This window comes from Arachis ipaensis, chromosome B1 (genome assembly GCF_059453495.1).
Source record: "Arachis ipaensis isolate K30076 ecotype BB chromosome B1, ASM5945349v1, whole genome shotgun sequence".
NCBI classification, from domain to species: Eukaryota; Viridiplantae; Streptophyta; class Magnoliopsida; order Fabales; family Fabaceae; genus Arachis; species Arachis ipaensis.
The window spans coordinates 86,221,696-86,235,376 of record NC_142436.1 but is presented as its reverse complement, the minus strand read 5'-3'; the positions used below and the strand labels follow the sequence as shown (position 1 = coordinate 86,235,376).

Genomic DNA, 13,681 nt, shown 5'->3' with positions numbered 1-13,681 from the left:
AAACACAAGGTTGTCCTCATTCAGTTGAAGGATCAATTCTCCTCTGTCTACATCAATCACAGCTTTTGCTGTGGCTAGGAAGGGTCTTCCAAGGATGATGGATTCATCTTCATCCTTCCCAGTGTCTAGGATTATGAAATCAGCAGGGATGTAAAGGCCTTCAACCTTTACTAACATGTCCTCTACTTGTCCATAAGCCATTTTCATGGAGTTATCTGCCATCTCTAATAAGATTCTAGCAGCTTGTACCTCAAAGATTCCCAGTTTCTCCATTACAGAGAGTGGCATGAGGTTTATCCCTGACCCAAGGTCACATAGAGCTTTCTCAAAGGTCATGGTGCCTATGGTACACGGTATTAGGAACTTTCCAGGATCCTATTTCTTCTGAGGCAATCTCAGTTGATCCAATGCATTTAGTTCATTGGTGAATAGGGGAGGTTCATCTCCCCAAGTCTCATTACCAAATAAATTGGCATTCAGCTTTATGATTGCACCAAGGAACTTGGCAACTTGCTTTTCAATAACATCCCCATTCTCTTCAGAAGAGGAATACTCATCAGAGCTCATGAAGGGCATAAGGAGGTTTAATGGAATCTCTATGGTCTCCAGATGAGCCTCAGATTCTTTTGGTTCCTCAGAGGAAAACTCCTTGTTGATCACTGGACGTCCTAGGAGGTCTTCCTCACTGGGATTCACGTCCTCTTCCTCCCTTGTAGGTTCGGCCATATTGGTTATATCAATGGCCTTGCACTCTCTCTTTGGATTCTCTTCTGTATTGCTTGGGAGAGTACTAGGATGTGTTTCAGTGATTTTCTTACTCAGCTGGCCCACTTGTGCCTCCAAATTTCTTATGGAGGACTGGTGCACGAATTGTGAATCACACTTTTCACAACTCGTACCACTAATCAGCAAGTGCACTGGGTCGTCCAAGTAATACCTCACGTGAGTAAGGGTCGAATCCCACGGAAATTGTTGGTTTGAAGCAATCTATGGTTATCTTGCAATTCTTAGTCAGGAAGTCAATTGTATTTATCAGTTGAATTGCGAATAAACAAGAGAGCATGGGTTAAAGGTTACTTGTTATGCAGTAATGAAGAATATGTTGGAGTTTTGGAGATGCTTTGTCTTCTGAATCTCTGCTTTCCTCTGTCCTCTGATTCACGCACGCACGTCCTTCTATGGCAAGCTGTGTGTTGGTGGATCACCGTTGTCAATGGCTACCATCCATCCTTCCAGTGAAAAGGGTCCAGGTGCGCTGTCACCGCACGGCTAATCATCTGCAGGTTCTCAATCGTACCGGAATAGGATTTACTATCCTTTTGTGTCTGTCACTACGCCCAGCACTCACGAGTTTGAAGCACGTCACAGTCATTCAATCCCAGAGCCCTACTCAGAATACCACAGACAAGGTTTAGACTTTCCAGACTCTCATGAATGCCGCCATCAATCTAGCTTATACCACGAAGATTCTGATTAAGAGATCCAAGAGATATTCATTCATTCTACGGTGGAACGGAAGTGGTTGTCAGGCACGCGTTCGTGGGGGAATGATGATGATTGTCACGTTCATCACATTCATGTTGAAGTGCGAATGAATATCTTAGATAGGAACACGCATGTTTGAATAGAAAACAGGAATACTTGCATTAATTTATCGAGACACAGCAGAGCTCCTCACCCCCAACAATGGAGTTTAGAGACTCATGCCGTCAAAGAGTACAAAGTTCAGATCTAAAAATGTCATGAGATACAAAATAAGTCTCTAAAAGTTGTTTAAATACTAAACTAGTAGCCTAGGTTTACAAAAAGTGAGTAGACTATGACAGATGGTGCAGAGATCCACTTCTGGGGCCCACTTGGTGTGTGCTGGGCTGAGACTTAAACATTTCACGTGAATAAGACTGTTTTGGGCATTCAACTCCAGGTTTGGATCCATTTCTGGTGTTGAACTCCAACTTTTAATCCTTTTCTGGCGCTGGACGCCAGAATTGGGCAGAGAACTGGCGTTGAACGCCAGTTTACGTCGTCTATCCTTGAGCAAAGTATGAACTATTATGTATTGCTGGAAAGCCCTGGATGTCTACTTTCAAAAGCAATTGGAAGCGTGCCATTTCGAGTTCTGTAGCTCCAGAAAATCCACTTTGAGTGCAGGGAGGTCAGAATCCAACAGCATCAGCAGTCCTTTTTCAACCTGAATCAGATTTTTGCTCAGCTCCCTCAATTTCAGCCAGAAAAATACCTAAAATTACAGAAAAACATACAACTCATAGTAAAGTCCAGAAATATGAATTTTTTCTAAAAACTAATGGAAATAAACTAGAAACTAACTAGAATAAACTAAAAACTATATGAAATTACCCCCAAAAAGCGTATAAAATATCCGCTCATCACAACACCAAACTTAAACTGTTGCTTGTCCTCAAGCAACTAGACAAATAAAATAGAAGACTAATAGGTTGAGAAGCAATAATATCTCAGAGTTTTTGCGTGAAGCTCAGATTCCAATTAGATGAGCGGGATTAGTAGCTTTTTGCTTCCGAACAGTTTTGGCATCTCACTTTATCCATTGAAGCTCAGAGTAATTGGCATCTATAGGAACTTAGAATTCAGATAGTGTTATTGATTCTCCTATTTCTGTATGATGATTCTTGAACACAGCTATTTCATGAGTCTTGGCCGTGGCCCTAAGCACTTTGTTTTCCAGTATTACCACCGGACACATAATTGGGTGAACCCTTTGGATTGTGACTCAGCTTTGCTAAAGTCCCCAATTAGAGGTGTCCAGAGTTCTTAAGCACACTCTTCTTTCTGCTTTGGACCTTGACTTTAACCGCTCAGTCTCAAGTTGTCACTTGACACCTTCACGCCACAAGCACATGGTTAGGGACAGCTCGGTTTAGCTGCTTAGGCCAGGATTTTATTCCCTTAGGCCCTCCTATCCATTGATGCTCAAAGCCTTGGGATCCTTTTTATTACCCTTGCCTTTTGGTTTTAAGGGCTATTGGCTTTTTTTTTTTTGCTGCTTTTTCTTGCTTCAAGAATCATTTTTATGATTTTTCAGATTATCAATAACATGTCTCATGTTCATCATTCTTTCAAGAGCCAACATATTTAACAGTCTTAAATAACAAATTCAAAAGACATATGCACTGTTAAAGCATTCATTCAGAAGACAGAAAGTATTGCCACCACATGTAACTAATTAGAATTTCTCTTATTAAAAACTTGAAATTTTATTGCCTCTTATTCAAAAGATCTACTATTTTATTCATGTTTGCTGATGATGAGAAAAATAAACTATGGCTTAATTGGAGATAAAATCAAAATAGATATTAATTACTACTATATGACTCTTAAGGTGAACTTCTATAATGACACTATCACAGAGTTAAAGCAGAAATTGGAATTTAACAACCTTTGTTCTGGGAAGTGGATGTTCCTCTGATCTGTGGAGTGCTTGGTCCTTCAAGAGATAACTTCTGGCGCTTCAATTCCATTAAGTCACGCCCTTGCTCCTCTTGTTCTTTAAACAAATAGGTGAGAATTTGACTTTGTTCCTTCTGTTCTTTTATTATTTGTTCCATAGCTTCTTGCATCTTGGTAATTGATGTTTCAAGATACTCCCAATATTCAGATTGAGGGATTTCTGGGAGAAATTCCTGTGTTTTCTTCTTGATGGGGTCATCCTGTGCTTGTTGTTTTTCCATTGATGCTTTGGTGATTGGTTTCTCAATTGAGATATACTCAGTTATTCCCATCCTTACTCCAGCGTCCTTGCAGAGCAGAGAAATCAAGCTTGGGTAAGCCAATCTGGCCTCTTTAGAATTTTTATTAGCAATTTTGTAGAATTCAGTTGAAATCAGTTGATGAACTTCCACTTCTTTTCCCATCATGAGGCAATGGATCATCACTGCTCTTTTAACAGTGACTTTAGAACGGTTGCTAGTGGGCAGCAGAGAATGCCCAATGAAGTCCAGCCATCCTCTGGCGACTGGTGTGAGATCTTCTCTTTTGAGTTGATTTGGAACACCCTTTGTGTTGGTGGTCCACCTGGCTCCAGGGATACATATATCCTCTAGAATCTTATCCAGGCCCTTGTCTGTTCTCATCATTCTCCTGTTGAAAGAGTCTGGATCATCTTTCAGCTGAGGTAGCTTTAAGATCTCTCTGATCTTGTCAGGGATGGTATGAACAATCTTTCCTCTGACCATGGTCCGATATTCATAGAAAGCAGTTCCAGATAGTTTTTGCTTGCCAGTCTGCCACATATTAGCATAGAACTCTTGGACCATATTCCTTCCCACTTTTGTCTCAGGATTAGCTAGGACTTCCCAGTTCCTGATTCGAATTTGCTCCTGGATCTCTGGATATTCATCTTCTTTCAGATCGAATCTAACTTCTGGGATCACTGATCTCAGACCCATTATTTTGTTATAATGGTCTGAATGTTCTTTAGATAAGAACTTCCCTTGATTCCAAAGTGGTTTTGGAACGCTCTCTTTCTTGCCTCTTGGAGTGGGTTGTTTTCCTTTAGGAGCCATGATCTTAGTGATCGCCGATAAACACACCAAACTTAGAGGTTTGCTTGTCCTCAAGCAAAAGAAAAGAAAGGAGAGGGATAGAAGGAGAGCTAGGTGCAATTGTTGATGGAAGGGGAGGGAGGTCGAACCCATATATAAAGGGAGGGGGGTGGGTTCAAAAATTTTGAAAAGATATGATAAAAAGATTGATTTGGAAAAGATAAGATAGAAGATATGATAAGGGAGGATATAGTTTAAAATTGAAAAGATATGAAAAATTTTTGAAAAAGATAAATCTTGATTTGAAAAAGATAAAGTGGAGATTTTGAAAAAGATATTGATGAGTTGAAAAGATAGATTTGTTTTAAAAAAAAGATTTGAAAAGAGTTGGATTGAATTTGCAAAGAGGCTTGGTGCTTATGGATTAAGATACATTTGATATTTTTAAAGAGGGATTTTCGAAATCAAGGTTCTTAACATGTTTATGCAAGAAATCATGAATTAAAAACATGGAATTTTAAAATTAGAATGAAAAAATATGAAGAAGAATGATTTTTACCTCCTCCCCACTATCATGGCGTTTGAACGCCCAAACGCTGCCTGTTTTGGGCGTTCAATGCCCAAATGCTGCTCTCCTGGGCGTTCAACGCCCAGTTGTTGCCCTTTTCTAGCATTGAACGCCAGATTGCTATCCTTACTGGCGTTCAGCGCCCACTGGCTGAACGCCCAAAATAGGCTCTTACTGGCGTTTTCTTGCCAGTGAGCTCCTTTTCTCTGTTTTGTGTGCAGATTCCTTCTGTAACCCTGTGAACTTATGCAATTGATTCTTTACCTTGTTATCAATGAACTCTATATAAACAAATAAAAATAAAAATAAAAATAGGGCAAAATGCTTAGAGGATTGATGCCCCATTGCTGGGTTGCCTCCCAGCAAGCGCTTCTTTATTGTCTTTAGCTGGACCTTGCTGAGCTTTTAGTCTAGCTTCAGCCTTGAGCACTCTTGCTCAACGTTGCCTTCAAGATAGTGCTTGATTCTCTGTCCATTGACAATGAACTTCTTATCAGAATCAATATCCTGAAGCTCCACATAACCATATGGTGATACACTTGTAATCATATATGGTCCCCTCCACCGGGATTTCAGTTTCCCGGGGAATAGCCTGAGCCTAGAGTTGAACAACAGAACCTTTTGTCCTGGTTCAAAGATTCTAGATGACAGCTTTCTGTCATGCCACTTTTTTTATTTCTTTTTATAAAGCTTGGCATTTTCGAAAGCTGTGAATCTGAATTCCTCTAGCTCATTTAGCTGGAGCAATCTTTTTTCTCCTGCTAATTTGGCATCAAAGTTTAGGAATCTGGTTGCCCAGTAGGCTTTATGTTCCAGTTCTACGGGCAGGTGACATGCCTTACCATACACAAGTTGGTATGGAGAGGTCCCTATAGGGGTCTTGAATGATGTTCTGTAAGGCCACAGAGCATCATCCAAGCTCCGTGCCCAATCCTTTCTACGGGTACTTACTGTTCGTTCTAGGATTCTCTTTAATTCTCTGTTAGAGACTTCAGCTTGCCCATTAGTTTGTGGATGATATGGACTAGCCACCTTATGGCGAATTCCATACCGAACCATGGCAGAGTAAAGCTGTTTATTGCAGAAGTGAGTGCCCCCATCACTGATTAGTACTCTAGGGACACCAAACCTGCTAAAGATATGTTTCTGGAGGAACTTCAGCACTGTTTTAGTATCATTGGTGGGTGTGGTAATGGCCTCAACCCATTTTGATACATAGTCAACTGCCACCAGAATATAAGTGTTTGAGTATGATGGTGGGAAAGGTCCCATGAAGTCAATTCCCCATACATCAAACAACTCAATTTCTAAGATTCCTTGTTGAGGCATGGCGTAACCATGAGGCAGATTACCAGCTCTTTGGCAACTGTCACAGTTACGTACAAACTCTCGGGAATCTTTATAGAGTGTGGGCCAATAGAAGCCACATTGGAGGACCTTGGTGGTTGTTCGCTCACCTCCGAAATGGCCTCCATATTGAGATCCATGGCAATGCCACAGGATCCTCTGTGCTTCTTCTCTAGGCACACACCTACGGATTATTCCGTCTGCACATCTCTTAAAGAGATAGGGTTCATCCCATAAGTAGTACTTTGCATCAGTAATTAATTTCTTCTTTTGTATCCTGTTGTACTCCTTGGGTATGAACCTTGCAGCTTTATAATTTGCAATATCGGCAAACCATGGTGTTTCCTAAATGGCAAATAAATGCTCATCCGGAAAAGTCTCAGAGATCTCAAGAGAGGGGGGCATCCCTTCTACTGGCTCTATCCGGGACAGATGATCAGCCACTTGGTTCTCTGTCCCTTTTCTGTCTCTTATTTCTATATCAAACTCTTGTAGAAGCAACACCCATTTGTTGAGCCTGGGTTTTGAATCCTGCTTTGTGAGTAGATATTTAAGAGCAGCATGATCAGTATACACAAAAACTTTTGATCCTACTAAGTATGATCTGAACATGTCAATGGCGTAAACCACTGCAAGTAATACTTTTTCTGTGGTTGTGTAATTTTTCTGGGCATCATTTAGAATGCGACTAGCGTAATAAATGACGTGCAGAAGCTTATCATGCCTCTGTCCCAACACTGCACTAATGGCGTTATCACTGGCATCACACATTAGCTCAAATGGTAATGTCCAGTCTGGTGCAGAAATAACTGGTGCTGTGACCAGCTTAGCTTTCAGCGTTTCAAACGCCTGCAGGCACTCTGTGTCAAACACAAATGGCGTGTCAGCAGCTAGCAGATTGCTTAGAGGTTTTGCGATTTTTGAAAAATCCTTTATAAACCTCCTATAGAATCCTGCATGCCCCAGAAAGCTTCTGATTGCCTTAACATTGGCAGGTGGTGGTAATTTTTCAATTACCTCTATTTTTGCTTGATCCACCTCTATTCCCTTGTTTGAGATTTTATGCCCAAGAACAATCCCTTCAGTCACCATGAAGTGACATTTTTCCCAGTTTAAAACTAGGTTGGTCTCTTGGCATCTTTTCAGAACAAGTTTTAGGTGATCAAGACAGGAGCTGAATGAGTCTCCATATACTGAGAAGTCATCCATGAAGACTTCCAGAAATCTTTCCACCATATCAGAAAAAATAGAGAGCATGCATCTCTGGAAGGTTGCAGGCGCATTACACAGCCCAAATGGCATCCTTCTATAAGCAAACACTCCGGATGGACATGTGAATCCTATTTTCTCTTGATCCTGAGGATCTACTGCAATCTGGTTATAGCCTGAGTAGCCGTCCAAAAAGCAGTAATAATCATGACCTGCTAGTCTTTCTAGCATCTGGTCTATGAATGGCAAAGGAAAATGATCCTTTCTGGTGGCTGTATTAAGCCTTCTGTAGTCAATACACATGCGCCACCCTGTAACTGTTCTTGTAAGAACCAGTTCATTTTTTTCATTATGAATCACTGTCATGCCTCCCTTTTTTGGGACGACTTGGACAGGGCTCACCCAGGGGCTATCAGAAATAGGATAAATAATCCTAGCCTCTAGTAATTTGGTGACCTCTTTCTGCACCACTTCCTTCATGGCTGGATTTAGCCGTCTCTGTGGTTGAACCACTGGTTTAGCATTATCCTCCAATAAGATTTTGTGCATGCATCTAGCTGGGCTTATGCCCTTAAGGTCACCTATGGACCACCCAAGAGCTGTCTTGTGTGTCCTTAGCAATTAAATAAGTGCTTCCTCTTCCTGTGAATTTAAGGCAGAGCTTATGATCACTGGAAAAGTGTCACCTTCTCCCAGAAATGCATATTTCATGGATGGTGGTAATGGCTTGAGCTCGGGTTTAGGAGGTTTTTCTTCTTCCAGAAGAAATTTCAGAGGCTCTTTCATGTCCTCTGAATCCTCTAAATCAGGCTGAACATCTTCAAAGATGTTTTCCAACTCTGATTTGAGACTCTCAGCCATGTTGATCTCTTCTACCAAAGAGTCAATAAGATCAACTTTCATGCAGTCTTTTGATGTGTCAGGATGCTGCATGGCTTTGACAGCGTTCAACTTAAACTCATCATCATTGACTCTCAGGGTTATTTCCCCCTGTTGGACGTCAATGAGGGATCGTCCAGTTGCTAGGAAGGGTCTTCCTAGAATGAGAGTATCACTCTTGTGCTCCTCCATTTCTAGCACAACAAAGTCAGTGGGAAAGGCGAATGGCCCAACTCTGACAATCATGTCTTTAATCACGCCTGATGGGTATTTAGTGGAGCCATCAGCAAGTTGGAGACATATCCGGGTTGGTTTAACTTCTTCAGTTAAGCCAAGCTTTCTGATAGTGGATGCAGGTATTAGGTTGATGCTTGCCCCAAGATCGCATAAAGCTGTCTTGGTGCATTGACCTTCTAATATGCATGGTATCAGAAAACTCCCAGGGTCTTTAAGCTTTTCAGGAAAGCTTTTCAAAATGACTGCACTGCATTCTTCAGTGAGGAGAACTCTTTCTGTTTCTCTCCAATCCTTTTTATGACTCAAGATCTCTTTCATGAACTTGGCATAAGAAGGTATTTGCTCAAGTGCCTCTGCAAATGGAATCTTTATTTCAAGAGTCCTGAGATAATCTGCAAAGCGAGCAAATTGCTTATCCTGCTCCTCTTTCCGGAGTTTTTGAGGATAAGGTATCTTGGCTTTATATTCCTCAACCTTAGTTACTGTAGGTTTATTGCCTACAGAAGTGGTTTAAGAAGCCTTTTTAGAGGGGTTGTCATCAGCACTTGTGTGTGTCTGATCCCTCACTGGCAATTGAGTGCCAGAGTCAGAAGCTGGAGTGACGTGAGACGCCAACTCCTTGTCTGTTCCTGGCGCCTGAACGCCAGAACTGTGCCCATTTTGGGCGTTCAGCGCCAGATCTTGCCCATTTTGGGCGTTCAGCGCCAGATCCTTGCTTGTTTCTGGCGTTGAACGCCAGTCTTTGCTTGTTACTGGCATTGAACGCCAGTCTTGGGCATGGTCTGGGCGTTCAGCACCAGCCTTCCACTTGATTGCTGGCGCTTTAACGCCAGAATTACTTTTCCCTGGGCTCTTACTGTCCTCAGGTGAATTTTGGGTGGTTTGCTCATTCCTTAACTCTTTGCTGCCTTGAGGTGGGGTATTTAATGTTTTCCCACTTCTTAATTGAACTGCTTGGCATTCTTCTATTATTTGTCTTGACAGCTACTGCTTTGTTTGCTTCAATTGTTCTTCCATGTTTATATTAGCCATCATTGTCTCTTGTAGTTTATCCTTGAATTCGGCTAACTGCTTTGTTAGAAAGTCCAATTGCTGATTAAATTCAGCAGCTTGTTGTATAGGGCTGAATTCAGCAGTTACTGTTTTAACCTCTTCTTTCATGGAAGGGTCACTGCTTAGGTACAGATGCTGATTCCTGGCAACTGTATCAATGAGCTCTTGAGCCTCTTCAATTGTCTTTCTCATGTGGATAGATCCACCAGCTGAGTAATCTAAAGACATCTGAGCTCCCTCTGCAAGCCCATAATAGAAGATGTCTAACTGAACCCACTCTGAAAACATTTCAGAGGGGCATTTTCATAGCATCTCTCTGTATCTCTCCCAGGCATCATAAAGAGATTCCTTATCTCCTTGTTTAAAGCCTTGGATGTCCAGCCTTAGCTGTGTCATCCGTTTTGGGGGAAAGTATTGATTCAGGAATTTTTCTGTCAGCTGTTTCCATATCCTTATGCTGGCCTTAGGTTGGTTATTTAACCACCTCTTAGCCTGATCTTTTACAGCAAATAAAAACAGTAATAATCTGTAGACATCCTGATCTATTTCCTTATCATGTACTGTGTCAGCAATTTGTAAAAATTGTGCCAGAAACTCTGTAGGTTCTTCTTGTGGAAGACCGGAATACTGACAACTTTGCTGCACCATGATAATGAGCTGAGGATTCAACTCAAAGCTACTGGCTCCAATGGAGGGTATGCAGATACTGCTCCCATATGAAGCAGTAGAGGGGTTAGCATATGACCCCAGAGTCCTCCTGGACTGTTCATTTCCACTTAGATCCATGATGGAGAAAGGGAGATGATGTAAAATAAAAAATTTATTTTTATTTATTTATTTATTTATTTATTTCAAAAATGAAATAAATTAAAATAAAATAAATAAAAATAAGTGAAGATTTTCGAAAAAAATGAGGGAAGAGAAAGTGGTCAGGAAGTTTTGAAAAAGATATGATTTGGAAAAGATTTTAAATTTTTTTTTAAAAAGAAATCTGAATTTTAGAAATGAATTTCGAAAATTTGTTTTAGAAATAGAGAGAAAAGATATTTTTTTTTTGAATTTAGTGAGGAAAGAGAAAAACAATAAAATAGCACAAGATTTAAAATTTTTTTAGATCTAATGCTCCTTGTTTTCGAAAATTTTGGAGGGAAAACACCAAGGAACACCAAACTTAAAATTTTTAGGATCAAGACACAAGGAAAACTCAAGAACACTTTGAAGACTCACAAGAACACAAGAACATGAAGAAAGAACACCAAACTTAAAATTTTTAGAAAACCAAACTAAAATTTTTGAAAAACAAAGAAAAATCAACAAGAAAACACCAAACTTAGAGTTTGGCACAAGATTTATTTAAGGAGAAATTATTTTTGAAAAAGAATTTTAATAAAACTGGTGCCCAATCATCAAGAACATAAACCAACACTCTAGCCAATTGGGCAATAAATGTAACACTTATTTTGAAGAAGGTTATTTTTAACCAAGAACAATAATAAGAGACTCTAAACCAAAAAGAAAAATTTTCCTAATCTAAGCAACAAAATAAACCGTCAGTTGTTCAAACACGAACAATCCCTGGTAACGGCGCCAAAAACTTGGTGCACGAATTGTGAATCACACTTTTCACAACTCGTACCACTAACCAGCAAGTGCACTGGGTCGTCCAAGTAATACCTCACGTGAGTAAGGGTCGAATCCCACGGAGATTGTTGGTTTGAAGCAATCTATGGTTATCTTGCAATTCTTAGTCAAGAAGTCAATTGTATTTATCAGTTGAATTGCGAATAAACAAGAGAGCATGGGTTAAAGGTTACTTGTTATGCAGTAATGAAGAATATGTTGGAGTTTTGGAGATGCTTTGTCTTCTGAATCTTTGCTTTCCTCTGTCCTCTGATTCACGCACGCACGTCCTTCTATGGCAAGATGTGTGTTGGTGGATCACCGTTGTCAATGGCTACCATCCATCCTTCCAGTGAAAAGGGTCCAGGTGCGCTATCACCGCACGGCTAATCATCTGCAGGTTCTCAATCGTACCGGAATAGGATTTACTATCCTTTTGCGTCTGTCACTACGCCCAACACTCACGAGTTTGAAGCACGTCACAGTCATTCAATCCCAGAGCCCTACTCGGAATACCACAGACAAGGTTTAGACTTTCCGGACTCTCATGAATGCCGCCATCAATCTAGCTAATACCACAAAGATTCTGATTAAGAGATCCAAGAGATATTCATTCATTCTACGGTGGAACGGAAGTGGTTGTCAGGCACGCGTTCGTAGGGGAATGATGATGATTGTCACGTTCATCACATTCATGTTGAAGTGCGAATGAATATCTTAGATAGGAACACGCATGTTTGAATAGAAAACAGGAATACTTGCATTAATTCATCGAGACACAACAGAGCTCCTCACCCCCAACAATGGAGTTTAGAGACTCATGCCGTCAAAGAGTACAAAGTTCAGATCTAAAAATGTCATGAGATACAAAATAAGTCTCTAAAAGTTGTTTAAATACTAAACTAGTAGCCTAGGTTTACAAAAAGTGAGTAGACTATGACAGATGGTGCAGAGATCCACTTCTGGGGCCCACTTGGTGTGTGCTGGGCTGAGACTTAAACATTTCACGTGCTAAGGCTGTTTTGGGCATTCAACGCCAGGTTTGGATCCATTTCTGGCGTTGAACTCCAACTTCTAATACTTTTCTGGCGTTGGACGCCAGAATTGGGCAGAGAACTGGCATTGAACGCCAGTTTACGTCGTCTATTTTTGAGCAAAGTATGAACTATTATATATTTCTGAAAAGCACTGGATGTCTACTTTCCAACGCAATTAGAAGCGCGCCATTTCGAGTTCTGTAGCTCCAGAAAATTCACTTTGAGTGCAGGGAGGTCAGAATCCAACAGCATCAGCAGTCTTTTTTCAACCTGAATCAGATTTTTGCTCAGCTGCCTCAATTTCAGCCAGAAAAATACCTGAAATTACAGAGAAACACACAACTCATAGTAAAGTCCAGAAATATGAATTTTTTCTAAAAACTAATAGAAATAAACTAGAAACTAACTAGAATATCCTAAAAACTATATGAAATTACCCCCAAAAAGCGTATAAAATATCCGCTCATCAAGGACCTTGTTTCACTCATGAAACTTACAGTGGCCTTGGACAAATCAGAGACTAAGTTTGCTAAATTAGAGGTATTTTGTTCAGAGTTCTCTGTCTGTTGCTGAGAAGATGATGGAAAAGGTTTACTACTGTTAAACCTGTTTCTTCCACCATTATTAAAGCTTTGTTGAGGCTTTTGTTGATCCTTCCATGAGAAATTTGGGTGATTACACCATGAAGGGTTATAGGTGTTTCCATAAGGTTCACCTATATAATTTACCTCTGCTATTGTAGGGTTCTCAGGATCATAAGCTTCTTCTTCAGAAGATGCCTCTTGAGTACTGTTGGATGCAGCTTGCATTCCATTCAGACTCTGAGAAATCATATTGACTTGCTGAGTCAATATTTTATTCTGAGCCAATATGGCATTCAGAGTATCAATTTCAAGAACTTCCTTCTTCTGAGGCGTCCCATTACTCACAGGATTCCTCTCAGAAGTGTACATAAACTGGTTATTAGCAACCATGTCAATGAGTTCTTGAGCTTCTGCAGGAATTTTCTTTAGCTGAATGGATCCACCTGCAGAAGTATCCAATGACATCTTAGCTAATTCAGACAGACCATCATAGAATATATCCAAGATAGTCCATTCTGAAAGCATGTCAGAAGGACACTTTTTGGTCAGTTGCTTGTATCTCTCCCAAGCTTCATAGAGGGATTCACCTTCTTTCTGTCTGAAGGTTTGAACATCCACTCTAAGCTT

General features: G+C 40.5%; 1 non-coding gene across 1 annotated transcript; it reads left to right on the top strand.

Moving 5' to 3' along the window:
- Window positions 1-13,573: 13,573 nt before the first annotated feature.
- LOC148577333 (small nucleolar RNA R71) lies at window positions 13,574-13,681 on the top strand. Its single transcript, XR_015903152.1, has one exon. It is a non-coding gene; the product is annotated as a small nucleolar RNA R71 (small nucleolar RNA).